Genomic DNA, 27,743 nt, shown 5'->3' with positions numbered 1-27,743 from the left:
ACAGACTGCTTCTCTTTCAGAGAAACGCATGTGAATTTCTGTTCAATGCTTGTAAGTAGCTTAAGGCACTTTCAAAGGAAAGTGATTTTCTCTGAAAGGACAGCATTTAGAAAGTGAAGGAACACTCCATTCACTTCGCACAGTGAATTGAAGTGTTGGAACAGACTGCTTCTCTTTCAGAGAAACGAATGTGAGTTTTTTGTGAAAGCTTGTAAGTAGCTTAAGGCACTTTCAAAGGAAAGTGATTTTCTCTGACAGGACAGCATTTAGAAAGTGAAGCAACACTCCATTCACTTCGCACAGTGAATTGAAGTGTTGGAACAGACTGCTTCTCTTTCAGAGAAACGCATGTGAATTTCTGTTCAATGCTTGTAAGTAGCTTAAGGCACTTTCGAAGGAAAGTGATTTTCTCTGAAAGAACAGCATTTAGAAAGTGAAGCAACACTCCATTCACTTCGCACAGTGAATTGAAGTGTTGGAACAGACTGCTTCTCTTTCAGAGAAACGGATGTGTGGTTTTTGTGAAAGCTTGTAAGTAGCTTAAGGCACTTTCAAGGAAAGTGATCTTCTCTGAAAGAACAGCATTTAGAAAGTGAAGCAACACTCCATTCACTTCGCACAGTGAATTGAAGTGTTGGAACAGACTGCTTCTCTTTCAGAGAAACGCATGTGAATTTCTGTTGAATGCTTGTAAGTAGCTTAAGGCACTTTCAAAGGAAAGTGATTTTCTCTGAAAAAACAGCATTTAGAAAGTGAAGGAACACTCCATTCACTTCGCACAGTGAATTGAAGTGTTGGAACAGACTGCTTCTCTTTCAGAGAAACGGATGTGAGTTTTTTCTGAAAGCTTGTAAGTAGCTTAAGGCACTTTCAAAGGAAAGTGATTTTCTCTGAAAGGACAGCATTTAGAAAGTGAGGCAACACTCCATTCACTTCACACAGTGAATTGAAGTGTTGGAACAGACTGCTTCTCTTTCAGAGAAACGCATGTGAGTTTCTTCCTAATGCTTGCAAGTAGCTTAAGTCTCTTTCAAACGAAAGTGATTTTCTCTGACAGGACAGCATTTAGAAAGTGAAGCAACACTCCATTCACTTCGCACAGTGAATTGAAGTGTTGGAACAGACTGCTTCTCTTTCAGAGAAACGCATGTGAATTTCTGTTCAATGCTTGTAAGTAGCTTAAGGCACTTTAAAAGGAAAGTGATTTTCTCTGACAGGACAGCATTTAGAAAGTGAAGCAACACTCCATTCACTTCGCACAGTGAATTGAAGTGTTGGAACAGACTGCTTCTCTTTCAGAGAAACGCATGTGAATTTCTGTTCAATGCTTATAAGTAGCTTAAGGCACTTTCAAAGGAAAGTGATTTTCTGTGAAAGACAGCATTTAGAAAGTGAAGCAACACTCCATTCACTTCGCACAGTGAATTGAAGTGTTGGAACAGACTGCTTCTCTTTCAGAGAAACGGATGTGTGTTTTTTGTGAAAGCTTGTAAGTAGCTTAAGGCACTTTCAAAGGAAAGTGATTTTCTCTGAAAGGACAGCATTTAGAAAGTGAAGCAACACTCCATTCACTTCGCACAGTGAATTGAAGTGTTGGAACAGACTGCTTCTCTTTCAGAGAAACGGATGTGAGTTTTTTGTGAAAGCTTGTAAGTAGCTTAAGGCACTTTCAAAGGAAAGTGATTTTCTCTGAAAGGACAGCATTTAGAGAGTGAAGCAGCACTCCATTCACTTCGCACAGTGTATTGAAGTGTTGGAACAGACTGCTTCTCTTTCAGAGAAACGCATGTGAATTACTGTTCAATGCTTGTAAGTAGCTTAAGGCACTTTCAAAGGAAAGTGATTTTCTCTGAAAGGACAGCATTTAGAAAGTGAAGCAACACTCCATTCACTTCGCACAGTGATTTGAAGTGTTGGAACAGACTGCTTCTCTTTCAGGGAAACGCATGTGAGTTTTTTGTGAAAGCTTGTAAGTAGCTTAAGGCACTTTCAAAGCAATGTGATTTTCTCTGACAGGACAGCATTTAGAAAGTGAAGCAACACTCCATTCACTTCGCACAGTGAATTGAAGTGTTGGAACAGACTGCTTCTCTTTCAGGGAAACGCATGTGAATTTCTGTTGAATGCTTGTAAGTAGCTTAAGGCACTTTCAAAGGAAAGTGATTTTCTCTGAAAGGACAGCATTTAGAAAGTGAAGCAACACTCCATTCACTTCGCACAGTGAATTGAAGTGTTGGAACAGACTGCTTCTCTTTCAGAGAAACGCATGTGAATTTCTGTTCAATGCTTGTAAGAAGCTTAAGGTACTTTCAAAGGAAAGTGATTTTCTCTGAAAGGACAGCATTTAGAAAGTGAAGCAACACTCCATTCACTTCGCACAGTTAATTGAAGTGTTGGAACAGACTGCTTCTCTTTCAGGGAAACGCATGTGAGTTTTTTGTGAAAGCTTGTAAGTAGCTTAAGGCACTTTCAAAGGAAAGTGATTTTCTCTGAAAGAACAGCATTTAGAAAGTGAAGCAACACTCCATTCACTTCGCACAGTGAATTGAAGTGTTGGAACAGACTGCTTCTCTTTCAGAGAAACGGATGTGTGTTTTTTGTGAAAGCTTGTAAGTAGCTTAAGGCACTTTCAAGGAAAGTGATTTTCTCTGAAAGAACAGCATTTAGAAAGTGAAGCAACACTCCATTCACTTCGCACAGTGAATTGAAGTGTTGGAACAGACTGCTTCTCTTTCAGAGAAACGCATGTGAATTTCTGTTGAATGCTTGTAAGTAGCTTAAGGCACTTTCAAAGGAAAGTGATTTTCTCTGAAAAAACAGCATTTAGAAAGTGAAGGAACACTCCATTCACTTCGCACAGTAAATTGAAGTGTTGGAACAGACTGCTTCTCTTTCAGAGAAACGCATGTGAATTTCTGTTCAATGCTTGAAAGTAGCTTAAGGAACTTTCAAAGGAAAGTGATTTTCTGTGAAAGGACAGCATTTAGAAAGTGAAGCAACACTCCATTCACTTCGCACAGTGAATTGAAGTGTTGGAACAGACTGCTTCTCTTTCAGAGAAACGCATGTGAATTTCTGTTCAATGCTTGTAAGTAGCTTAAGGCACTTTCAAAGGAAAGTGATTTTCTCTGAAAGGACAGCATTTAGAAAGTGAAGGAACACTCCATTCACTTCGCACAGTGAATTGAAGTGTTGGAACAGACTGCTTCTCTTTCAGAGAAACGAATGTGAGTTTTTTGTGAAAGCTTGTAAGTAGCTTAAGGCACTTTCAAAGGAAAGTGATTTTCTCTGACAGGACAGCATTTAGAAAGTGAAGCAACACTCCATTCACTTCGCACAGTGAATTGAAGTGTTGGAACAGACTGCTTCTCTTTCAGAGAAACGCATGTGAATTTCTGTTCAATGCTTGTAAGTAGCTTAAGGCACTTTCGAAGGAAAGTGATTTTCTCTGAAAGAACAGCATTTAGAAAGTGAAGCAACACTCCATTCACTTCGCACAGTGAATTGAAGTGTTGGAACAGACTGCTTCTCTTTCAGAGAAACGGATGTGTGGTTTTTGTGAAAGCTTGTAAGTAGCTTAAGGCACTTTCAAGGAAAGTGATCTTCTCTGAAAGAACAGCATTTAGAAAGTGAAGCAACACTCCATTCACTTCGCACAGTGAATTGAAGTGTTGGAACAGACTGCTTCTCTTTCAGAGAAACGCATGTGAATTTCTGTTGAATGCTTGTAAGTAGCTTAAGGCACTTTCAAAGGAAAGTGATTTTCTCTGAAAAAACAGCATTTAGAAAGTGAAGGAACACTCCATTCACTTCGCACAGTGAATTGAAGTGTTGGAACAGACTGCTTCTCTTTCAGAGAAACGGATGTGAGTTTTTTCTGAAAGCTTGTAAGTAGCTTAAGGCACTTTCAAAGGAAAGTGATTTTCTCTGAAAGGACAGCATTTAGAAAGTGAGGCAACACTCCATTCACTTCACACAGTGAATTGAAGTGTTGGAACAGACTGCTTCTCTTTCAGAGAAACGCATGTGAGTTTCTTCCTAATGCTTGCAAGTAGCTTAAGGCTCTTTCAAACGAAAGTGATTTTCTCTGACAGGACAGCATTTAGAAAGTGAAGCAACACTCCATTCACTTCGCACAGTGAATTGAAGTGTTGGAACAGACTGCTTCTCTTTCAGAGAAACGCATGTGAATTTCTGTTCAATGCTTGTAAGTAGCTTAAGGCACTTTAAAAGGAAAGTGATTTTCTCTGACAGGACAGCATTTAGAAAGTGAAGCAACACTCCATTCACTTCGCACAGTGAATTGAAGTGTTGGAACAGACTGCTTCTCTTTCAGAGAAACGCATGTGAATTTCTGTTCAATGCTTATAAGTAGCTTAAGGCACTTTCAAAGGAAAGTGATTTTCTGTGAAAGACAGCATTTAGAAAGTGAAGCAACACTCCATTCACTTCGCACAGTGAATTGAAGTGTTGGAACAGACTGCTTCTCTTTCAGAGAAACGGATGTGTGTTTTTTGTGAAAGCTTGTAAGTAGCTTAAGGCACTTTCAAAGGAAAGTGATTTTCTCTGAAAGGACAGCATTTAGAAAGTGAAGCAACACTCCATTCACTTCGCACAGTGAATTGAAGTGTTGGAACAGACTGCTTCTCTTTCAGAGAAACGGATGTGAGTTTTTTGTGAAAGCTTGTAAGTAGCTTAAGGCACTTTCAAAGGAAAGTGATTTTCTCTGAAAGGACAGCATTTAGAGAGTGAAGCAGCACTCCATTCACTTCGCACAGTGTATTGAAGTGTTGGAACAGACTGCTTCTCTTTCAGAGAAACGCATGTGAATTACTGTTCAATGCTTGTAAGTAGCTTAAGGCACTTTCAAAGGAAAGTGATTTTCTCTGAAAGGACAGCATTTAGAAAGTGAAGCAACACTCCATTCACTTCGCACAGTGATTTGAAGTGTTGGAACAGACTGCTTCTCTTTCAGGGAAACGCATGTGAGTTTTTTGTGAAAGCTTGTAAGTAGCTTAAGGCACTTTCAAAGCAATGTGATTTTCTCTGACAGGACAGCATTTAGAAAGTGAAGCAACACTCCATTCACTTCGCACAGTGAATTGAAGTGTTGGAACAGACTGCTTCTCTTTCAGGGAAACGCATGTGAATTTCTGTTGAATGCTTGTAAGTAGCTTAAGGCACTTTCAAAGGAAAGTGATTTTCTCTGAAAGGACAGCATTTAGAAAGTGAAGCAACACTCCATTCACTTCGCACAGTGAATTGAAGTGTTGGAACAGACTGCTTCTCTTTCAGAGAAACGCATGTGAATTTCTGTTCAATGCTTGTAAGAAGCTTAAGGTACTTTCAAAGGAAAGTGATTTTCTCTGAAAGGACAGCATTTAGAAAGTGAAGCAACACTCCATTCACTTCGCACAGTTAATTGAAGTGTTGGAACAGACTGCTTCTCTTTCAGGGAAACGCATGTGAGTTTTTTGTGAAAGCTTGTAAGTAGCTTAAGGCACTTTCAAAGGAAAGTGATTTTCTCTGAAAGAACAGCATTTAGAAAGTGAAGCAACACTCCATTCACTTCGCACAGTGAATTGAAGTGTTGGAACAGACTGCTTCTCTTTCAGAGAAACGGATGTGTGTTTTTTGTGAAAGCTTGTAAGTAGCTTAAGGCACTTTCAAGGAAAGTGATTTTCTCTGAAAGAACAGCATTTAGAAAGTGAAGCAACACTCCATTCACTTCGCACAGTGAATTGAAGTGTTGGAACAGACTGCTTCTCTTTCAGAGAAACGCATGTGAATTTCTGTTGAATGCTTGTAAGTAGCTTAAGGCACTTTCAAAGGAAAGTGATTTTCTCTGAAAAAACAGCATTTAGAAAGTGAAGGAACACTCCATTCACTTCGCACAGTAAATTGAAGTGTTGGAACAGACTGCTTCTCTTTCAGAGAAACGCATGTGAATTTCTGTTCAATGCTTGTAAGTAGCTTAAGGCACTTTCAAAGGAAAGTGATTTTCTGTGAAAGGACAGCATTTAGAAAGTGAAGCAACACTCCATTCACTTCGCACAGTGAATTGAAGTGTTGGAACAGACTGCTTCTCTTTCAGAGAAACGCATGTGAATTTCTGTTCAATGCTTGTAAGTAGCTTAAGGCACTTTCAAAGGAAAGTGATTTTCTCTGAAAGGACAGCATTTAGAAAGTGAAGGAACACTCCATTCACTTCGCACAGTGAAATGAAGTGTTGGAACAGACTGCTTCTCTTTCAGAGAAACGGATGTGAGTTTTTTGTGAAAGCTTGTAAGTAGCTTAAGGCACTTTCAAAGGAAAGTGATTTTCTCTGAAAGGACAGCATTTAGAAAGTGAAGCAACACTCCATTCACTTCGCACAGTGTATTGAAGTGTTGGAACAGACTGCTTCTCTTTCAGAGAAAAGCATGTGAATTACTGTTCAATGATTGTAAGTAGCTTAAGGCACTTTCAAAGGAAAGTGATTTTCTCTGAAAGGACAGCATTTAGAAAGTGAAGCAACACTCCATTCACTTCGCACAGTGATTTGAAGTGTTGGAACAGACTGCTTCTCTTTCAGGGAAACGCATGTGAGTTTTTTGTGAAAGCTTGTAAGTAGCTTAAGGCTCTTTCAAAGCAATGTGATTTTCTCTGACAGGACAGCATTTAGAAAGTGAAGCAACACTCCATTCACTTCGCACAGTGAATTGAAGTGTTGGAACAGACTGCTTCTCTTTCAGGAAAACGCATGTGAATTTCTGTTCAATGCTTGCAAGTAGCTTAAGGCACTTTCAAAGGAAAGTGATTTTCTCTGAAAGGACAGCATTTAGAAAGTGAAGCAACACTCCATTCTCTTCGCACAGTGAATTGAAGTGTTGTAACAGACTGCTTCTCTTTCAGAGAAACGCATGTGAATTACTGTTCAATGCTTGTAAGAAGCTTAAGGCACTTTCAAAGGAAAGTGATTTTCTCTGAAAGGACAGCATTTAGAAAGTGAAGCAACACTCCATTCACTTCGCACAGTTAATTGAAGTGTTGGAACAGACTGCTTCTCTTTCAGGGAAACGCATGTGAGTTTTTTGTGAAAGCTTGTAAGTAGCTTAAGTCACTTTCAAAGGAAAGTGATTTTCTCTGACAGGACAGCATTTAGAAAGTGAAGCAACACTGCATTCACTTCGCACAGTGAATTGAAGTGTTGGAACAGACTGCTTCTCTTTCAGAGAAACGCATGTGAATTTCTGTTCAATGCTTGTAAGTAGCTTAAGGCACTTTCGAAGGAAAGTGATTTTCTCTGAAAGAACAGCATTTAGAAAGTGAAGCAACACTCCATTCACTTCGCACAGTGAATTGAAGTGTTGGAACAGACTGCTTCTCTTTCAGAGAAACGGATGTGTGTTTTTTGTGAAAGCTTGTAAGTAGCTTAAGGCACTTTCAAGGAAAGTGATTTTCTCTGAAAGAACAGCATGTAGAAAGTGAAGCAACACTCCATTCACTTCGCACAGTGAATTGAAGTGTTGGAACAGACTGCTTCTCTTTCAGAGAAACGCATGTGAATTTCTGTTGAATGCTTGTAAGTAGCTTAAGGCACTTTCAAAGGAAAGTGATTTTCTCTGAAAGGACAGCATTTAGAAAGTGAAGGAACACTCCATTCACTTCGCACAGTAAATTGAAGTGTTGGAACAGACTGCTTCTCTTTCAGAGAAACGGATGTGAGTTTTTTGTGAAAGCTTCTAAGTAGCTTAAGGCACTTTCAAAGGAAAGTGATTTTCTCTGAAAGGACAGCATTTAGAAAGTGAAGCAACACTCCATTCACTTCGCACAGTGTATTGAAGTGTTGGAACAGACTGCTTCTCTTTCAGAGAAACGCATGTGAATTTCTGTTCAATGCTTGTAAGTAGCTTAAGGCACTTTCAAAGGAAAGTGATTTTCTCTGAAAGGACAGCATTTAGAAAGTGAAGCAACACTCCATTCACTTCGCACAGTGTATTGAAGTGTTGAAACAGACTGCTTCTCTTTCAGGGAAACGCATATGAGTTTTTTGTGAGTGCTTGTAAGTAGCTTAAGGCACTTTCAAAGGAAAGTGATTTTCTCTGAAAGGACAGCATTTAGAAAGTGAAGTAACACTCCATTCACTTCGCACAGTGAATTGAAGTGTTGGAACAGACTGCTTCTCTTTCAGAGAAACGCATGTGAATTTCTGTTGAATGCTTGTAAGTAGCTTAAGGCACTTTCAAACGAAAGTGATTTTCTCTGAAAGAACAGCATTTAGAAAGTGAAGCAACACTCCATTCACTTCGCACAGTGAATTGAAGTGTTGGAACAGACTGCTTCTCTTTCAGAGAAACGCATGTGAATTACAGTTCAATGCTTGTAAGAAGCTTAAGGCACTTTCAAAGGAAAGTGATTTTCTCTGAAAGGACAGCATTTAGAAAGTGAAGCAACACTCCATTCACTTCGCACAGTGAATTGAAGTGTTGGAACAGACTGCTTCTCTTTCAGAGAAACGCATGTGAATTTCTGTTCAATGCTTGTAAGTAGCTTAAGGCACTTTCGAAGGAAAGTGATTTTCTCTGAAAGAACAGCATTTAGAAAGTGAAGCAACACTCCATTCACTTCGCACAGTGAATTGAAGTGTTGGAACAGACTGCTTCTCTTTCAGAGAAACGGATGTGTGTTTTTTGTGAAAGCTTGTAAGTAGCTTAAGGCAATTTCAAGGAAAGTGATTTTCTCTGAAAGAACAGCATGTAGAAAGTGAAGCAACACTCCATTCACTTCGCACAGTGAATTGAAGTGTTGGAACAGACTGCTTCTCTTTCAGAGAAACGCATGTGAATTTCTGTTGAATGCTTGTAAGTAGCTTAAGGCACTTTCAAAGGAAAGTGATTTTCTCTGAAAGGACAGCATTTAGAAAGTGAAGGAACACTCCATTCACTTCGCACAGTAAATTGAAGTGTTGGAACAGACTGCTTCTCTTTCAGAGAAACGGATGTGAGTTTTTTGTGAAAGCTTGTAGGTAGCTTAAGGCACTTTCAAAGGAAAGTGATTTTCTCTGAAAGGACAGCATTTAGAAAGTGAAGCAAAACTCCATTCACTTCGCACAGTGTATTGAAGTGTTGGAACAGACTGCTTCTCTTTCAGAGAAACGCATGTGAATTTCTGTTCAATGCTTGTAAGTAGCTTAAGGCACTTTCAAAGGAAAGTGATTTTCTCTGAAAGGACAGCATTTAGAAAGTGAAGCAACACTCCATTCACTTCGCACAGTGATTTGAAGTGTTGAAACAGACTGCTTCTCTTTCAGGGAAACGCATGTGAGTTTTTTGTGAGTGCTTGTAAGTAGCTTAAGGCACTTTCAAAGGAAAGTGATTTTCTCTGAAAGGACAGCATTTAGAAAGTGAAGTAACACTCCATTCACTTCGCACAGTGAATTGAAGTGTTGGAACAGACTGCTTCTCTTTCAGAGAAACGCATGTGAATTTCTGTTGAATGCTTGTAAGTAGCTTAAGGCACTTTCAAAAGAAAGTGATTTACTCTGAAAGGACAGCATTTAGAAAGTGAAGCAACACTCCATTCACTTCGCACAGTGAATTGAAGTGTTGGAACAGACTGCTTCTCTTTCAGAGAAACGCATGTGAGTTTTTTGTAAAAGCTTGTAAGTAGCTTAAGGCACTTTCAAAGGAAAGTGATTATCTCTGACAGGACAGCATTTAGAAAGTGAAGCAACACTCCATTCACTTCGCACAGTGAATTGAAGTGTTGAAACAGACTGCTTCTCTTACAGAGAAACGCATGTGAATTTCTGTTCAATGCTTGTAAGTAGCTTAAGGTGCTTTCAAAGGAAAGTGATTTTCTCTGAAAGGACAGCATTTGGAAAGTGAAGCAACACTCCATTCACTTCGCACAGTGAATTGAAGTGTTGGAACAGACTGCTTCTCTTTCAGAGAAACGCATGTGAATTTCTGTTGAATGCTTGTAAGTAGCTTAAGGCACTTTCAAAGGAAAGTGATTTTCTCTGAAAGGACAGCATTTAGAAAGTGAAGCAACACTCCATTCACTTCGCACAGTGAATTGAAGTGTTGGAACAGACTGCTTTTCTTTCAGAGAAATGGATGTGAGTTTTTTGTGAAAGCTTGTAAGTAGCTTAAGGCACTTTCAAAGGAAAGTGATTTTCTCTGAAAAGACAGCATGTAGAAAGTGAAGCAACACTCCATTCACTTCGCACAGTGAATTGAAGTGTTGGAACAGACTGCTTCTCTTTCAGAAAAACGGATGTGAGTTTTTTGTGAAAGCTTGTAAGTAGCATAAGGCACTTTCAAAGGAAAGTGATTTTCTCTGACAGGACAGCATTTAGAAAGTGAAGCAACACTCCATTCACTTCGCACAGTGAATTGAAGTGTTGGAACAGACTGCTTCTCTTTCAGAGAAACGCATGTGAATTTCTGTTGAATGCTTGTAAGTAGCTTAAGGCACTTTCAAAGGAAAGTGATTTTCTCTGAAAGGACAGCATTTAGAAAGTGAAGGAACACTCCATTCACTTCGCACAGTGAATTGAAGTGTTGGAACAGACTGCTTGTCTTTCAGAGAAACGGATGTGAGTTTTTTGTGAAAGCTTGTAAGTAGCTTAAGGCACTTTCAAAGGAAAGTGATTTTCTCTGACAGGACAGCATTTAGAAAGTGAAGCAACACTCCATTCACTTCGCACAGTGAATTGAAGTGTTGGAACAGACTGCTTCTCTTTCAGAGAAACGCATGTGAATTTCTGTTCAATGCTTGTAAGTAGCTTAAGGCACTTTCAAAGGAAAGTGATTTTCTCTGAAAGGACAGCATTTAGAAGGTGAAGCAACACTCCATTCACTTCGCACAGTGAATTGAAGTGTTGGAACAGACTGCTTCTCTTTCAGAGAAACGGATGTGAGTTTTTTGTGAAAGCTTGTAAGTAGCTTAAGGCACTTTCAAAGGAAAGTGATTTTCTCTGACAGGACAGCATTTAGAAAGTGAAGCAACACTCCATTCACTTCGCACAGAGAAGTGAAGTGTTGGAACAGACTGCTTCTCTTTCAGAGAAACGCATGTGAATTTCTGTTCAATGCTTATAAGTAGCTTAAGGCACTTTCAAAGGAAAGTGATTTTCTCTGACAGGACAGCATTTAGAAAGTGAAGCAACACTCCATTCACTTCGCACAGTGAATTGAAGTGTTGGAACAGACTGCTTCTCTTTCAGGGAAACGGATGTGAGTTTTTTGTGAGTGCTTGTAAGTAGCTTAAGGCACTTTCAAAGGAAAGTGATTTTCTCTGAAAGGACATCATTTAGAAAGTGAAGCAACACTCCATTCACTTCGCACAGTGAATTGAAGTGTTGGAACAGACTGCTTCTCTTTCAGAGAAACGCATGTGAATTTCTGTTCAATGCTTGTAAGTAGCTTAAGGCACTTTCAAAGGAAAGTGATTTTCTCTGAAAGGACAGCATTTAGAAAGTGAAGGAACACTCCATTCACTTCGCACAGTGAAATGAAGTGTTGGAACAGACTGCTTCTCTTTCAGAGAAAAGCATGTGAATTACTGTTCAATGATTGTAAGTAGCTTAAGGCACTTTCAAAGGAAAGTGATTTTCTCTGAAAGGACAGCATTTAGAAAGTGAAGCAACACTCCATTCACTTCGCACAGTGTATTGAAGTGTTGGAACAGACTGCTTCTCTTTCAGAGAAAAGCATGTGAATTACTGTTCAATGATTGTAAGTAGCTTAAGGCACTTTCAAAGGAAAGTGATTTTCTCTGAAAGGACAGCATTTAGAAAGTGAAGCAACACTCCATTCACTTCGCACAGTGATTTGAAGTGTTGGAACAGACTGCTTCTCTTTCAGGGAAACGCATGTGAGTTTTTTGTGAAAGCTTGTAAGTAGCTTAAGGCACTTTCAAAGCAATGTGATTTTCTCTGACAGGACAGCATTTAGAAAGTGAAGCAACACTCCATTCACTTCGCACAGTGAATTGAAGTGTTGGAACAGACTGCTTCTCTTTCAGGAAAACGCATGTGAATTTCTGTTCAATGCTTGCAAGTAGCTTAAGGCACTTTCAAAGGAAAGTGATTTTCTCTGAAAGGACAGCATTTAGAAAGTGAAGCAACACTCCATTCACTTCGCACAGTGAATTGAAGTGTTGGAACAGACTGCTTCTCTTTCAGAGAAACGCATGTGAATTACTGTTCAATGCTTGTAAGAAGCTTAAGGCACTTTCAAAGGAAAGTGATTTTCTCTGAAAGGACAGCATTTAGAAAGTGAAGCAACACTCCATTCACTTCGCACAGTTAATTGAAGTGTTGGAACAGACTGCTTCTCTTTCAGGGAAACGCATGTGAGTTTTTTGTGAAAGCTTGTAAGTAGCTTAAGGCACTTTCAAAGGAAAGTGATTTTCTCTGACAGGACAGCATTTAGAAAGTGAAGCAACACTGCATTCACTTCGCACAGTGAATTGAAGTGTTGGAACAGACTGCTTCTCTTTCAGAGAAACGCATGTGAATTTCTGTTCAATGCTTGTAAGTAGCTTAAGGCACTTTCGAAGGAAAGTGATAATCTCTGAAAGAACAGCATTTAGAAAGTGAAGCAACACTCCATTCACTTCGCACAGTGAATTGAAGTGTTGGAACAGACTGCTTCTCTTTCAGAGAAACGGATGTGTGTTTTTTGTGAAAGCTTGTAAGTAGCTTAAGGCACTTTCAAGGAAAGTGATTTTCTCTGAAAGAACAGCATGTAGAAAGTGAAGCAACACTCCATTCACTTCGCACAGTGAATTGAAGTGTTGGAACAGACTGCTTCTCTTTCAGAGAAACGCATGTGAATTTCTGTTGAATGCTTGTAAGTAGCTTAAGGCACTTTCAAAGGAAAGTGATTTTCTCTGAAAGGACAGCATTTAGAAAGTGAAGGAACACTCCATTCACTTCGCACAGTAAATTGAAGTGTTGGAACAGACTGCTTCTCTTTGAGAGAAACGGATGTGAGTTTTTTGTGAAAGCTTCTAAGTAGCTTAAGGCACTTTCAAAGGAAAGTGATTTTCTCTGAAAGGACAGCATTTAGAAAGTGAAGCAACACTCCATTCACTTCGCACAGTGTATTGAAGTGTTGGAACAGACTGCTTCTCTTTCAGAGAAACGCATGTGAATTTCTGTTCAATGCTTGTAAGTAGCTTAAGGCACTTTCAAAGGAAAGTGATTTTCTCTGAAAGGACAGCATTTAGAAAGTGAAGCAACACTCCATTCACTTCGCACAGTGTATTGAAGTGTTGAAACAGACTGCTTCTCTTTCAGAGAAACGCATATGAGTTTTTTGTGAGTGCTTGTAAGTAGCTTAAGGCACTTTCAAAGGAAAGTGATTTTCTCTGAAAGGACAGCATTTAGAAAGTGAAGTAACACTCCATTCACTTCGCACAGTGAATTGAAGTGTTGGAACAGACTGCTTCTCTTTCAGAGAAACGCATGTGAATTTCTGTTCAATGCTTGTAAGAAGCTTAAGGCACTTTCAAAGGAAAGTGATTTTCTCTGAAAGGACAGCATTTAGAAAGTGAAGCAACACTCCATTCACTTCGCACAGTTAATTGAAGTGTTGGAACAGACTGCTTCTCTTTCAGGGAAACGCATGTGAGTTTTTTGTGAAAGCTTGTAAGTAGCTTAAGGCACTTTCAAAGGAAAGTGATTTTCTCTGACAGGACAGCATTTAGAAAGTGAAGCAACACTCCATTCACTTCGCACAGTGAATTGAAGTGTTGGAACAGACTGCTTCTCTTTCAGAGAAACGCATGTGAATTTCTGTTCAATGCTTGTAAGTAGCTTAAGGCACTTTCAAAGGAAAGTGATTTTCTCTGAAAGGACAGCATTTATAAGGTGAAGCAACACTCCATTCACTTCGCACAGTGAATTGAAGTGTTGGAACAGACTGCTTCTCTTTCAGAGAAACGGATGTGAGTTTTTTGTGAAAGCTTGTAAGTAGCTTAAGGCACTTTCAAAGGAAAGTGATTTTCTCTGACAGGACAGCATTTAGAAAGTGAAGCAATACTCCATTCACTTCGCACAGAGAAGTGAAGTGTTGGAACAGACTGCTTCTCTTTCAGAGAAACGGATGTGAATTTCTGTTCAATGCTTATAAGTAGCTTAAGGCACTTTCAAAGGAAAGTGATTTTCTCTGACAGGACAGCATTTAGAAAGTGAAGCAACACTCCATTCATTTCGCACAGTGAATTGAAGTGTTGGAACAGACTGCTTCTCTTTCAGAGAAACGCATGTGAATTTCTGTTGAATACTTGAAGTAGCTTAAGGCGCTTTCAAAGGAAAGTGATTTTCTCTGAAAGGACAGCATTTAGAAAGTGAAGCAACACTCCATTCACTTCGCACAGTGAATTGAAGTGTTGGAACAGACTGCTTCTCTTTCAGAGAAACGGATGTGAGTTTTTTGTGAAAGCTTGTAAGTAGCTTAAGGCACTTTCAAAGGAAAGTGATTTTCTCTGAAAGGACAGCATTTAGAAAGTGAAGAAACACTCCATTCACTTCGCACAGTGAATTGAAGTGTTGGAACAGACTGCTTCTCTTTCAGAGAAACGCATGTGAATTTCGGTTGAATGCTTGTAAGTAGCTTAAGGCACTTTCAAAGGAAAGTGATTTTCTCTGACAGGACAGCATTTAGAAAGTGAAGCAACACTCCATTCACTTCGCACAGTGAATTGAAGTGTTGGAACAGACTGCTTCTCTTTCAGAGAAAAGGATGTGAGTTTTTTGTGAGTGCTTGTAAGTAGCTTAAGGCACTTTCAAAGGAAAGTGATTTTCTCTGACAGGACAGCATTTAGAAAGTGAAGCAACACTCCATTCATTTCGCACAGTGAATTGAAGTGTTGCAACAGACTGCTTCTCTTTCAGGGAAACGGATGTGAGTTTTTTGTGAGTGCTTGTAAGTAGCTTAAGGCACTTTCAAAGGAAAGTGATTTTCTCTGAAAGGACAGCATTTAGAAAGTGAAGCAACACTCCATTCACTTCGCACAGTGAATTGAAGTGTTGGAACAGACTGCTTCTCTTTCAGAGAAACGGATGTGAGTTTTTTGTGAAAGCTTGTAAGTAGCTTAAGGCACTTTCAAAGAAAGTGATTTTCTCTGAAAGGACAGCATTTAGAAAGTGAAGCAACACTCCATTCACTTCGCACAGTGAATTGAAGTGTTGGAACAGACTGCTTCTCTTTCAGAGTAACGTATGTGAGTTTTTTGTGAATGCTTGTAAGTAGCTTAAGGCACTTTCAAAGGAAAGTGATTTTCTCTGAAAGGACAGCATTTAGAAAGTGAAGCAACTCTCCATTCACTTCGCACAGTGAATTGAAGTGTGGGAACAGACTGCTTCTCTTTCAGAGAAATGCACGTGAATTTCTGTTGAATGCTTGTAAGTAGCTTAAGGCACTTTCAAAGGAAAGTGATTTAGTCTGAAACGACAGCATTTAGAAAGTGAAGCAACACTCCATTCACTTCGCACAGTGAATTGAAGTGTTGGAACAGACTGCTTCTCTTTCAGAGAAACGCATGTGAGTTTTTTGTAAAAGTTTGTAAGTAGCTTAAGGCACTTTCAAAGGAAAGTGATTTTCTCTGACAGGACAGCATTTAGAAAGTGAAGCAACACTCCATTCACTTCGCACAGTGAATTGAAGTGTTGGAACAGACTGCTTCTCTTTCAGAGAAACGGATGTGAGTTTTTTGTGAAAGCTTGTAAGTAGCTTAAGGCACTTTCAAAGGAAAGTGATTTTCTCTGAAAGGACAGCATTTAGAAAGTGAAGCAACACTCCATTCACTTCGCACAGTGAATTGAAGTGTTGGAACAGACTGCTTCTCTTTCAGAGAAACGGATGTGAGTTTTTTGTGAAAGCTTGTAAGTAGCTTAAGGCACTTTCAAAGGAAAGTGATTTTCTCTGAAAGGACAGCATTTAGAAAGTGAAGAAACACTCCATTCACTTCGCACAGTGAATTGAAGTGTTGGAACAGACTGCTTCTCTTTCAGAGAAACGCATGTGAATTTCGGTTGAATGCTTGTAAGTAGCTTAAGGCACTTTCAAAGGAAAGTGATTTTCTCTGACAGGACAGCATTTAGAAAGTGAAGCAACACTCCATTCACTTCGCACAGTGAATTGAAGTGTTGGAACAGACTGCTTCTCTTTCAGAGAAAAGGATGTGAGTTTTTTGTGAGTGCTTGTAAGTAGCTTAAGGCACTTTTAAAGGAAAGTGATTTTCTCTGAAAGGACAGCATTTAGAAAGTGAAGCAACACTCCATTCACTTCGCACAGTGAATTGAAGTGTGGAACAGACTGCTTCTCTTTCAGAGTAACGGATGTGAGTTTTTTGTGAATGCTTGTAAGTAGCTTAAGGCACTTTCAAAGGAAAGTGATTTTCTCTGAAAGGACAGCATTTAGAAAGTGAAGCAACTCTCCATTCACTTCGCACAGTGAATTGAAGTGTTGGAACAGACTGCTTCTCTTTCAGAGAAACGCATGTGAATTTCTGTTGAATGCTTGTAAGTAGCTTAAGGCACTTTCAAAGGAAAGTGATTTTCTGTGAAAGGACAGCATTTAGAAAGTGAAGCAACACTCCATTCACTTCGCACAGTGAATTGAAGTGTTGGAACAGACTGCTTCTCTTTCAGAGAAACGCATGTGAATTTCTGTTCAATGCTTGTAAGTAGCTTAAGGCACTTTCAAAGGAAAGTGATTTTCTCTGAAAGGACAGCATTTAGAAAGTGAAGGAACACTCCATTCACTTCGCACAGTGAAATGAAGTGTTGGAACAGACTGCTTCTCTTTCAGAGAAACGGATGTGAGTTTTTTGTGAAAGCTTGTAAGTAGCTTAAGGCACTTTCAAAGGAAAGTGATTTTCTCTGAAAGGACAGCATTTAGAAAGTGAAGCAGCACTCCATTCACTTCGCACAGTGTATTGAAGTGTTGGAACAGACTGCTTCTCTTTCAGAGAAACGCATGTGAATTACTGTTCAATGCTTGTAAGTAGCTTAAGGCACTTTCAAAGGAAAGTGATTTTCTCTGAAAGGACAGCATTTAGAAAGTGAAGCAACACTCCATTCACTTCGCACAGTGATTTGAAGTGTTGGAACAGACTGCTTCTCTTTCAGAGAAACGGATGTGAGTTTTTTGTGAAAGCTTGTAAGTAGCTTAAGGCACTTTCAAAGCAATGTGATTTTCTCTGACAGGACAGCATTTAGAAAGTGAAGCAACACTCCATTCACTTGGCACAGTGAATTGAAGTGTTGGAACAGACTGCTTCTCTTTCATGGAAACGCATGTGAATTTCTGTTGAATGCTTGTAAGTAGCTTAAGGCACTTTCAAAGGAAAGTGATTTTCTCTGAAAGGACAGCATTTAGAAAGTGAAGCAACACTCCATTCACTTCGCACAGTGAATTGAAGTGTTGGAACAGACTACTTCTCTTTCAGAGAAACGCATGTGAATTACTGTTCAATGCTTGTAAGAAGCTTAAGGCACTTTCAAAGGAAAGTGATTTTCTCTGAAAGGACAGCATTTAGAAAGTGAAGCAACACTCCATTCACTTCGCACAGTTAAATGAAGTGTTGGAACAGACTGCTTCTCTTTCAGGGAAACGCATGTGAGTTTTTTGTGAAAGCTTGTAAGTAGCTTAAGGCACTTTCAAAGGAAAGTGATTTTCTCTGACAGGACAGCATTTAGAAAGTGAAGCAACACTCCATTCACTTCGCACAGTGAATTGAAGTGTTGGAACAGACTGCTTCTCTTTCAGAGAAACGCATGTGAATTTCTGTTCAATGCTTGTAAGTAGCTTAAGGCACTTTCGAAGGAAAGTGATTTTCTCTGAAAGGACAGCATTTAGAAAGTGAAGCAACACTCCATTCACTTCGCACAGTGAATTGAAGTGTTGGAACAGACTGCTTCTCTTTCAGAGAAACGGATGTGTGTTTTTTGTGAAAGCTTGTAAGTAGCTTAAGGCACTTTCAAGGAAAGTGATTTTCTCTGAAAGAACAGCATTTAGAAAGTGAAGCAACACTCCATTCACTTCGCACAGTGAATTGAAGTGTTGGAACAGACTGCTTCTCTTTCAGAGAAACGCATGTGAATTTCTGTTGAATGCTTGTAAGTAGCTTAAGGCACTTTCAAAGGAAAGTGATTTTCTCTGAAAGGACAGCATTTAGAAAGTGAAGGAACACTCCATTCACTTCGCACAGTAAATTGAAGTGTTGGAACAGACTGCTTCTCTTTCAGAGAAACGGATGTGAGTTTTTTGTGAAAGCTTGTAAGTAGCTTAAGGCACTTTCAAAGGAAAGTGATTTTCTCTGAAAGGACAGCATTTAGAAAGTGAAGCAACACTCCATTCACTTCGCACAGTGTATTGAAGTGTTGGAACAGACTGCTTCTCTTTCAGAGAAACGCATGTGAATTTCTGTTCAATGCTTGTAAGTAGCTTAAGGCACTTTCAAAGGAAAGTGATTTTCTCTGAAAGGACAGCATTTAGAAAGTGAAGCAACACTCCATTCACTTCGCACAGTGATTTGAAGTGTTGAAACAGACTGCTTCTCTTTCAGGGAAACGCATGTGAGTTTTTTGTGAGTGCTTGTAAGTAGCTTAAGGCACTTTCAAAGGAAAGTGATTTTCTCTGAAAGGACAGCATTTAGAAAGTGAAGTAACACTCCATTCACTTCGCACAGTGAATTGAAGTGTTGGAACAGACTGCTTCTCTTTCAGAGAAACTCATGTGAATTTCTGTTGAATGCTTGTAAGTAGCTTAAGGCACTTTCAAAAGAAAGTGATTTACTCTGAAAGGACAGCATTTAGAAAGTGAAGCAACACTCCATTCACTTCGCACAGTGAATTGAAGTGTTGGAACAGACTGCTTCTCTTTCAGAGAAACGCATGTGAGTTTTTTGTAAAAGCTTGTAAGTAGCTTAAGGCACTTTCAAAGGAAAGTGATTATCTCTGACAGGACAGCATTTAGAAAGTGAAGCAACACTCCATTCACTTCGCACAGTGAATTGAAGTGTTGAAACAGACTGCTTCTCTTACAGAGAAACGCATGTGAATTTCTGTTCAATGCTTGTAAGTAGCTTAAGGTGCTTTCAAAGGAAAGTGATTTTCTCTGAAAGGACAGCATTTGGAAAGTGAAGCAACACTCCATTCACTTCGCACAGTGAATTGAAGTGTTGGAACAGACTGCTTCTCTTTCAGAGAAATGCATGTGAATTTCTGTTCAATGCTTGTAAGTAGCTTAAGGCACTTTCGAAGGAAAGTGATTTTCTCTGAAAGGACAGCATTTAGAAAGTGAAGCAACACTCCATTCACTTCGCACAGTGAATTGAAGTGTTGGAACAGACTGCTTCTCTTTCAGAGAAACGGATGTGTGTTTTTTGTGAAAGCTTGTAAGTAGCTTAAGGCACTTTCAAGGAAAGTGATTTATTCTGAAAGAACAGCATTTAGAAAGTGAAGCAACACTCCATTCACTTCGCACAGTGAATTGAAGTGTTGGAACAGACTGCTTCTCTTTCAGAGAAACGCATGTGAATTTCTGTTGAATGCTTGTAAGTAGCTTAAGGCACTTTCAAAGGAAAGTGATTTTCTCTGAAAGGACAGCATTTAGAAAGTGAAGGAACACTCCATTCACTTCGCACAGTAAATTGAAGTGTTGGAACAGACTGCTTCTCTTTCAGAGAAACGGATGTGAGTTTTTTGTGAAAGCTTGTAAGTAGCTTAAGGCACTTTCAAAGGAAAGTGATTTTCTCTGAAAGGACAGCATTTAGAAAGTGAAGCAACACTCCATTCACTTCGCACAGTGTAATGAAGTGTTGGAACAGACTGCTTCTCTTTCAGAGAAACGCATGTGAATTTCTGTTCAATGCTTGTAAGTAGCTTAAGGCACTTTCAAAGGAAAGTGATTTTCTCTGAAAGGACAGCATTTAGAAAGTGAAGCAACACTCCATTCACTTCGCACAGTGAATTGAAGTGTTGAAACAGACTGCTTCTCTTTCAGGGAAACGCATGTGAGTTTTTTGTGAGTGCTTGTAAGTAGCTTAAGGCACTTTCAAAGGAAAGTGATTTTCTCTGAAAGGACAGCATTTAGAAAGTGAAGTAACACTCCATTCACTTCGCACAGTGAATTGAAGTGTTGGAACAGACTGCTTCTCTTTCAGAGAAACGCATGTGAATTTCTGTTGAATGCTTGTAAGTAGCTTAAGGCACTTTCAAAAGAAAGTGATTTACTCTGAAAGGACAGCATTTAGAAAGTGAAGCAACACTCCATTCACTTCGCACAGTAAATTGAAGTGTTGGAACAGACTGCTTCTCTTTCAGAGAAACGCATGTGAGTTTTTTGTAAAAGCTTGTAAGTAGCTTAAGGCACTTTCAAAGGAAAGTGATTATCTCTGACAGGACAGCATTTAGAAAGTGAAGCAACACTCCATTCACTTCGCACAGTGAATTGAAGTGTTGAAACAGACTGCTTCTCTTACAGAGAAACGCATGTGAATTTCTGTTCAATGCTTGTAAGTAGCTTAAGGTGCTTTCAAAGGAAAGTGATTTTCTCTGAAAGGACAGCATTTGGAAAGTGAAGCAACACTCCATTCACTTCGCACAGTGAATTGAAGTGTTGGAACAGACTGCTTCTCTTTCAGAGAAACGCATGTGAATTTCTGTTGAATGCTTGTAAGTAGCTTAAGGCACTTTCAAAGGAAAGTGATTTTCTCTGAAAGGACAGCATTTAGAAAGTGAAGCAACACTCCATTCACTTCGCACAGTGAATTGAAGTGTTGGAACAGACTGCTTCTCTTTCAGAGAAATGATGTGAGTTTTTTGTGAAAGCTTGTAAGTAGCTTAAGGCACTTTCAAAGGAAAGTGATTTTCTCTGAAAAGACAGCATGTAGAAAGTGAAGCAACACTCCATTCACTTCGCACAGTGAATTGAAGTGTTGGAACAGACTGCTTCTCTTTCAGAAAAACGGATGTGAGTTTTTTGTGAAAGCTTGTAAGTAGCATAAGGCACTTTCAAAGGAAAGTGATTTTCTCTGACAGGACAGCATTTAGAAAGTGAAGCAACACTCCATTCACTTCGCACAGTGAATTGAAGTGTTGGAACAGACTGCTTCTCTTTCAGAGAAACGCATGTGAATTTCTGTTGAATGCTTGTAAATAGCTTAAGGCACTTTCAAAGGAAAGTGATTTTCTCTGAAAGGACAGCATTTAGAAAGTGAAGGAACACTCCATTCACTTCGCACAGTGAATTGAAGTGTTGGAACAGACTGCTTCTCTTTCAGAGAAACGGATGTGAGTTTATTGTGAAAGCTTGTAAGTAGCTTAAGGCACTTTCAAAGGAAAGTGATTTTCTCTGACAGGACAGCATTTAGAAAGTGAAGCAACACTCCATTCACTTCGCACAGTGAATTGAAGTGTTGGAACAGACTGCTTCTCTTTCAGAGAAACGCATGTGAATTTCTGTTCAATGCTTGTAAGTAGCTTATGGCACTTTCAAAGGAAAGTGATTTTCTCTGAAAGGACAGCATTTAGAAGGTGAAGCAACACTCCATTCACTTCGCACAGTGAATTGAAGTGTTGGAACAGACTGCTTCTCTTTCAGAGAAACGGATGTGAGTTTTTTGTGAAAGCTTGTAAGTAGCTTAAGGCACTTTCAAAGGAAAGTGATTTTCTCTGACAGGACAGCATTTAGAAAGTGAAGCAACACTCCATTCACTTCGCACAGAGAAGTGAAGTGTTGGAACAGACTGCTTCTCTTTCAGAGAAACGCATGTGAATTTCTGTTCAATGCTTATAAGTAGCTTAAGGCACTTTCAAAGGAAAGTGATTTTCTCTGACAGGACAGCATTTAGAAAGTGAAGCAACACTCCATTCACTTCGCACAGTGAATTGAAGTGTTGGAACAGACTGCTTCTCTTTCAGGGAAACGGATGTGAGTTTTTTGTGAGTGCTTGTAAGTAGCTTAAGGCACTTTCAAAGGAAAGTGATTTTCTCTGAAAGGACAGCATTTAGAAAGTGAAGCAACACTCCATTCACTTCGCACAGTGAATTGAAGTGTTGGAACAGACTGCTTCTCTTTCAGAGAAACGGATGTGAGTTTTTTGTGAAAGCTTGTAAGTAGCTTAAGGCACTTTCAAAGAAAGTGATTTTCTCTGAAAGGACAGCATTTAGAAAGTGAAGCAACACTCCATTCACTTCGCACAGTGAATTGAAGTGTTGGAACAGACTGCTTCTCTTTCAGAGAAATGCATGTGAATTTCTGTTGAATGCTTGTAAGTAGCTTAAGGCACTTTCAAAGGAAAGTGATTTTCTCTGAAAGGACAGCATTTAGAAAGTGAAGCAACACTCCATTCACTTCGCACAGTGAATTGAAGTGTTGGAACAGACTGCTTCTCTTTCAGAGAAACGGATGTGAGTTTTTTGTGAATGCTTGTAAGTAGCTTAAGGCACTTTCAAAGGAAAGTGATTTTCTCTGAAAGGACAGCATTTAGAAAGTGAAGCAACTCTCCATTCACTTCGCACAGTGAATTGAATTGTGGGAACAGACTGCTTCTCTTTCAGAGAAACGCATGTGAATTTCTGTTGAATGCTTGTAAGTAGCTTAAGGCACTTTCAAAGGAAAGTGATTTAGTCTGAAACGACAGCATTTAGAAAGTGAAGCAACACTCCATTCACTTCGCACAGTGAATTGAAGTGTTGGAACAGACTGCTTCTCTTTCAGAGTAACGGATGTGAGTTTTTTGTGAATGCTTGTAAGTAGCTTAAGGCACTTTCAAAGGAAAGTGATTTTCTCTGAAAGGACAGCATTTAGAAAGTGAAGCAACACTCCATTCACTTCGCACAGTGAATTGAAGTGTTGGAACAGACTGCTTCTCTTACAGAGAAACGCATGTGAATTTCTGTTGAATGCTTGTAAGTAGCTTAAGGCGCTTTCAAAGGAAAGTGATTTTCTCTGAAAGGACAGCATTTAGAAAGTGAAGCAAGACTCCATTCACTTCGCACAGTGAATTGAAGTGTTGGAACAGACTGCTTCTCTTTCAGAGAAACGGATGTGAGTTTTTTGTGAAAGCTTGTAAGTAGCTTAAGGCACTTTCAAAGGAAAGTGATTTTCTCTGAAAGGACAGCATTTAGAAAGTGAAGCAACACTCCATTCACTTCGCACAGTGAATTGAAGTGTTGGAACAGACTGCTTCTCTTTCAGAGAAACGCATGTGAATTTCGGTTGAATGCTTGTAAGTAGCTTAAGGCACTTTCAAAGGAAAGTGATTTTCTCTGAAAGGACAGCATTTAGAAAGTGAAGCAACACTCCATTCACTTCGCACAGTGTAATGAAGTGTTGGAACAGACTGCTTCTCTTTCAGAGAAACGCATGTGAATTTCTGTTCAATGCTTGTAAGTAGCTTAAGGCACTTTCAAAGGAAAGTGATTTTCTCTGAAAGGACAGCATTTAGAAAGTGAAGCAACACTCCATTCACTTCGCACAGTGAATTGAAGTGTTGAAACAGACTGCTTCTCTTTCAGGGAAACGCATGTGAGTTTTTTGTGAGTGCTTGTAAGTAGCTTAAGGCACTTTCAAAGGAAAGTGATTTTCTCTGAAAGGACAGCATTTAGAAAGTGAAGTAACACTCCATTCACTTCGCACAGTGAATTGAAGTGTTGGAACAGACTGCTTCTCTTTCAGAGAAACGCATGTGAATTTCTGTTGAATGCTTGTAAGTAGCTTAAGGCACTTTCAAAAGAAAGTGATTTACTCTGAAAGGACAGCATTTAGAAAGTGAAGCAACACTCCATTCACTTCGCACAGTAAATTGAAGTGTTGGAACAGACTGCTTCTCTTTCAGAGAAACGCATGTGAGTTTTTTGTAAAAGCTTGTAAGTAGCTTAAGGCACTTTCAAAGGAAAGTGATTATCTCTGACAGGACAGCATTTAGAAAGTGAAGCAACACTCCATTCACTTCGCACAGTGAATTGAAGTGTTGAAACAGACTGCTTCTCTTACAGAGAAACGCATGTGAATTTCTGTTCAATGCTTGTAAGTAGCTTAAGGTGCTTTCAAAGGAAAGTGATTTTCTCTGAAAGGACAGCATTTGGAAAGTGAAGCAACACTCCATTCACTTCGCACAGTGAATTGAAGTGTTGGAACAGACTGCTTCTCTTTCAGAGAAACGCATGTGAATTTCTGTTGAATGCTTGTAAGTAGCTTAAGGCACTTTCAAAGGAAAGTGATTTTCTCTGAAAGGACAGCATTTAGAAAGTGAAGCAACACTCCATTCACTTCGCACAGTGAATTGAAGTGTTGGAACAGACTGCTTCTCTTTCAGAGAAATGATGTGAGTTTTTTGTGAAAGCTTGTAAGTAGCTTAAGGCACTTTCAAAGGAAAGTGATTTTCTCTGAAAAGACAGCATGTAGAAAGTGAAGCAACACTCCATTCACTTCGCACAGTGAATTGAAGTGTTGGAACAGACTGCTTCTCTTTCAGAAAAACGGATGTGAGTTTTTTGTGAAAGCTTGTAAGTAGCATAAGGCACTTTCAAAGGAAAGTGATTTTCTCTGACAGGACAGCATTTAGAAAGTGAAGCAACACTCCATTCACTTCGCACAGTGAATTGAAGTGTTGGAACAGACTGCTTCTCTTTCAGAGAAACGCATGTGAATTTCTGTTGAATGCTTGTAAGTAGCTTAAGGCACTTTCAAAGGAAAGTGATTTTCTCTGAAAGGACAGCATTTAGAAAGTGAAGGAACACTCCATTCACTTCGCACAGTGAATTGAAGTGTTGGAACAGACTGCTTCTCTTTCAGAGAAACGGATGTGAGTTTATTGTGAAAGCTTGTAAGTAGCTTAAGGCACTTTCAAAGGAAAGTGATTTTCTCTGAAAGGACAGCATTTAGAAAGTGAAGCAACACTCCATTCACTTCGCACAGTGAATTGAAGTGTTGGAACAGACTGCTTCTCTTTCAGAGAAACGCATGTGAATTTCTGTTCAATGCTTGTAAGTAGCTTAAGGCACTTTCAAAGGAAAGTGATTTTCTCTGAAAGGACAGCATTTAGAAGGTGAAGCAACACTCCATTCACTTCGCACAGTGAATTGAAGTGTTGGAACAGACTGCTTCTCTTTCAGAGAAACGGATGTGAGTTTTTTGTGAAAGCTTGTAAGTAGCTTAAGGCACTTTCAAAGGAAAGTGATTTTCTCTGACAGGACAGCATTTAGAAAGTGAAGCAACACTCCATTCACTTCGCACAGAGAAGTGAAGTGTTGGAACAGACTGCTTCTCTTTCAGAGAAACGCATGTGAATTTCTGTTCAATGCTTATAAGTAGCTTAAGGCACTTTCAAAGGAAAGTGATTTTCTCTGACAGGACAGCATTTAGAAAGTGAAGCAACACTCCATTCACTTCGCACAGTGAATTGAAGTGTTGGAACAGACTGCTTCTCTTTCAGGGAAACGGATGTGAGTTTTTTGTGAGTGCTTGTAAGTAGCTTAAGGCACTTTCAAAGGAAAGTGATTTTTCTCTGAAAGGACAGCATTTAGAAAGTGAAGCAACACTCCATTCACTTCGCACAGTGAATTGAAGTGTTGGAACAGACTGCTTCTCTTTCAGAGAAATGCATGTGAATTTCTGTTGAATGCTTGTAAGTAGCTTAAGGCACTTTCAAAGGAAAGTGATTTTCTCTGAAAGGACAGCATTTAGAAAGTGAAGCAACACTCCATTCACTTCGCACAGTGAATTGAAGTGTTGGAACAGACTGCTTCTCTTTCAGAGAAACGGATGTGAGTTTTTTGTGAATGCTTGTAAGTAGCTTAAGGCACTTTCAAAGGAAAGTGATTTTCTCTGAAAGGACAGCATTTAGAAAGTGAAGCAACTCTCCATTCACTTCGCACAGTGAATTGAAGTGTGGGAACAGACTGCTTCTCTTTCAGAGAAACGCATGTGAATTTCTGTTGAATGCTTGTAAGTAGCTTAAGGCACTTTCAAAGGAAAGTGATTTAGTCTGAAACGACAGCATTTAGAAAGTGAAGCAACACTCCATTCACTTCGCACAGTGAATTGAAGTGTTGGAACAGACTGCTTCTCTTTCAGAGTAACGGATGTGAGTTTTTTGTGAATGCTTGTAAGTAGCTTAAGGCACTTTCAAAGGAAAGTGATTTTCTCTGAAAGGACAGCATTTAGAAAGTGAAGCAACACTCCATTCACTTCGCACAGTGAATTGAAGTGTTGGAACAGACTGCTTCTCTTACAGAGAAACGCATGTGAATTTCTGTTGAATGCTTGTAAGTAGCTTAAGGCGCTTTCAAAGGAAAGTGATTTTCTCTGAAAGGACAGCATTTAGAAAGTGAAGCAAGACTCCATTCACTTCGCACAGTGAATTGAAGTGTTGGAACAGACTGCTTCTCTTTCAGAGAAACGGATGTGAGTTTTTTGTGAAAGCTTGTAAGTAGCTTAAGGCACTTTCAAAGGAAAGTGATTTTCTCTGAAAGGACAGCATTTAGAAAGTGAAGCAACACTCCATTCACTTCGCACAGTGAATTGAAGTGTTGGAACAGACTGCTTCTCTTTCAGAGAAACGCATGTGAATTTCGGTTGAATGCTTGTAAGTAGCTTAAGGCACTTTCAAAGGAAAGTGATTTTCTCTGAAAGGACAGCATTTAGAAAGTGAAGCAACACTCCATTCACTTCGCACAGTGAATTGAAGTGTTGGAACAGACTGCTTCTCTTTCAGAGAAACGGATGTGAGTTTTTTGTGAGTGCTTGTAAGTAGATTAAGGCACTTTTAAAGGAAAGTGATTTTCTCTGAAAGGACAGCATTTAGAAAGTGAAGCAACACTCCATTCACTTCGCACAGTGAATTGAAGTGTTGGAACAGACTGCTTCTCTTTCAGAGTAACGGATGTGAGTTTTTTGTGAATGCTTGTAAGTAGCTTAAGGCACTTTCAAAGGAAAGTGATTTTCTCTGAAAGGACAGCATTTAGAAAGTGAAGCAACTCTCCATTCACTTCGCACAGTGAATTGAAGTGTTGGAACAGACTGCTTCTCTTTCAGAGAAACGCATGTGAATTTCTGTTGAATGCTTGTAAGTAGCTTAAGGCACTTTCAAAGGAAAGTGATTTACTCTGAAAGGACAGCATTTAGAAAGTGAAGCAACACTCCATTCACATCGCACAGTGAATTGAAGTGTTGGAACAGACTGCTTCTCTTTCAGAGAAACACATGTGAGTTTTTTGTAAAAGTTTGTAAGTAGCTTAAGGCACTTTCAAAGGAAAGTGATTTTCTCTGAAAGGACAGCATTTAGAAAGTGAAGCAACACTCCATTCACTTCGCACAGTGAATTGAAGTGTTGGAACAGACTGCTTCTCTTACAGAGAAACGCATGTGAATTTCTGTTGAATGCTTGTAAGTAGCTTAAGGCGCTTTCAAAGGAAAGTGATTTTCTCTGAAAGGACAGCATTTAGAAAGTGAAGCAACACTACATTCACTTCGCACAGTGAATTGAAGTGTTGGAACAGACTGCTTCTCTTTCAGAGAAACGCATGTGAATTTCTGTTCAATGCTTGTAAGTAGCTTAAGGCACTTTCAAAGGAAAATGATTTTCTCTGAAAGGACAGCATTTAGAAAGTGAAGCAACACTCCATTCACTTCGCACAGTGAATTGAAGTGTTGGAACAGACTGCTTCTCTTTCAGAGAAACGGATGTGAGTTTTTTGTGAAAGCTTGTAAGTAGCTTAAGGCACTTTCAAAGGA

Source organism: Myodes glareolus, chromosome 10 (genome assembly GCF_982192425.1).
Source record: "Myodes glareolus chromosome 10, mMyoGla1.1, whole genome shotgun sequence".
NCBI lineage: Eukaryota > Metazoa > Chordata > Mammalia > Rodentia > Cricetidae > Myodes > Myodes glareolus.
This window is presented reverse-complemented; position numbering follows the sequence as displayed.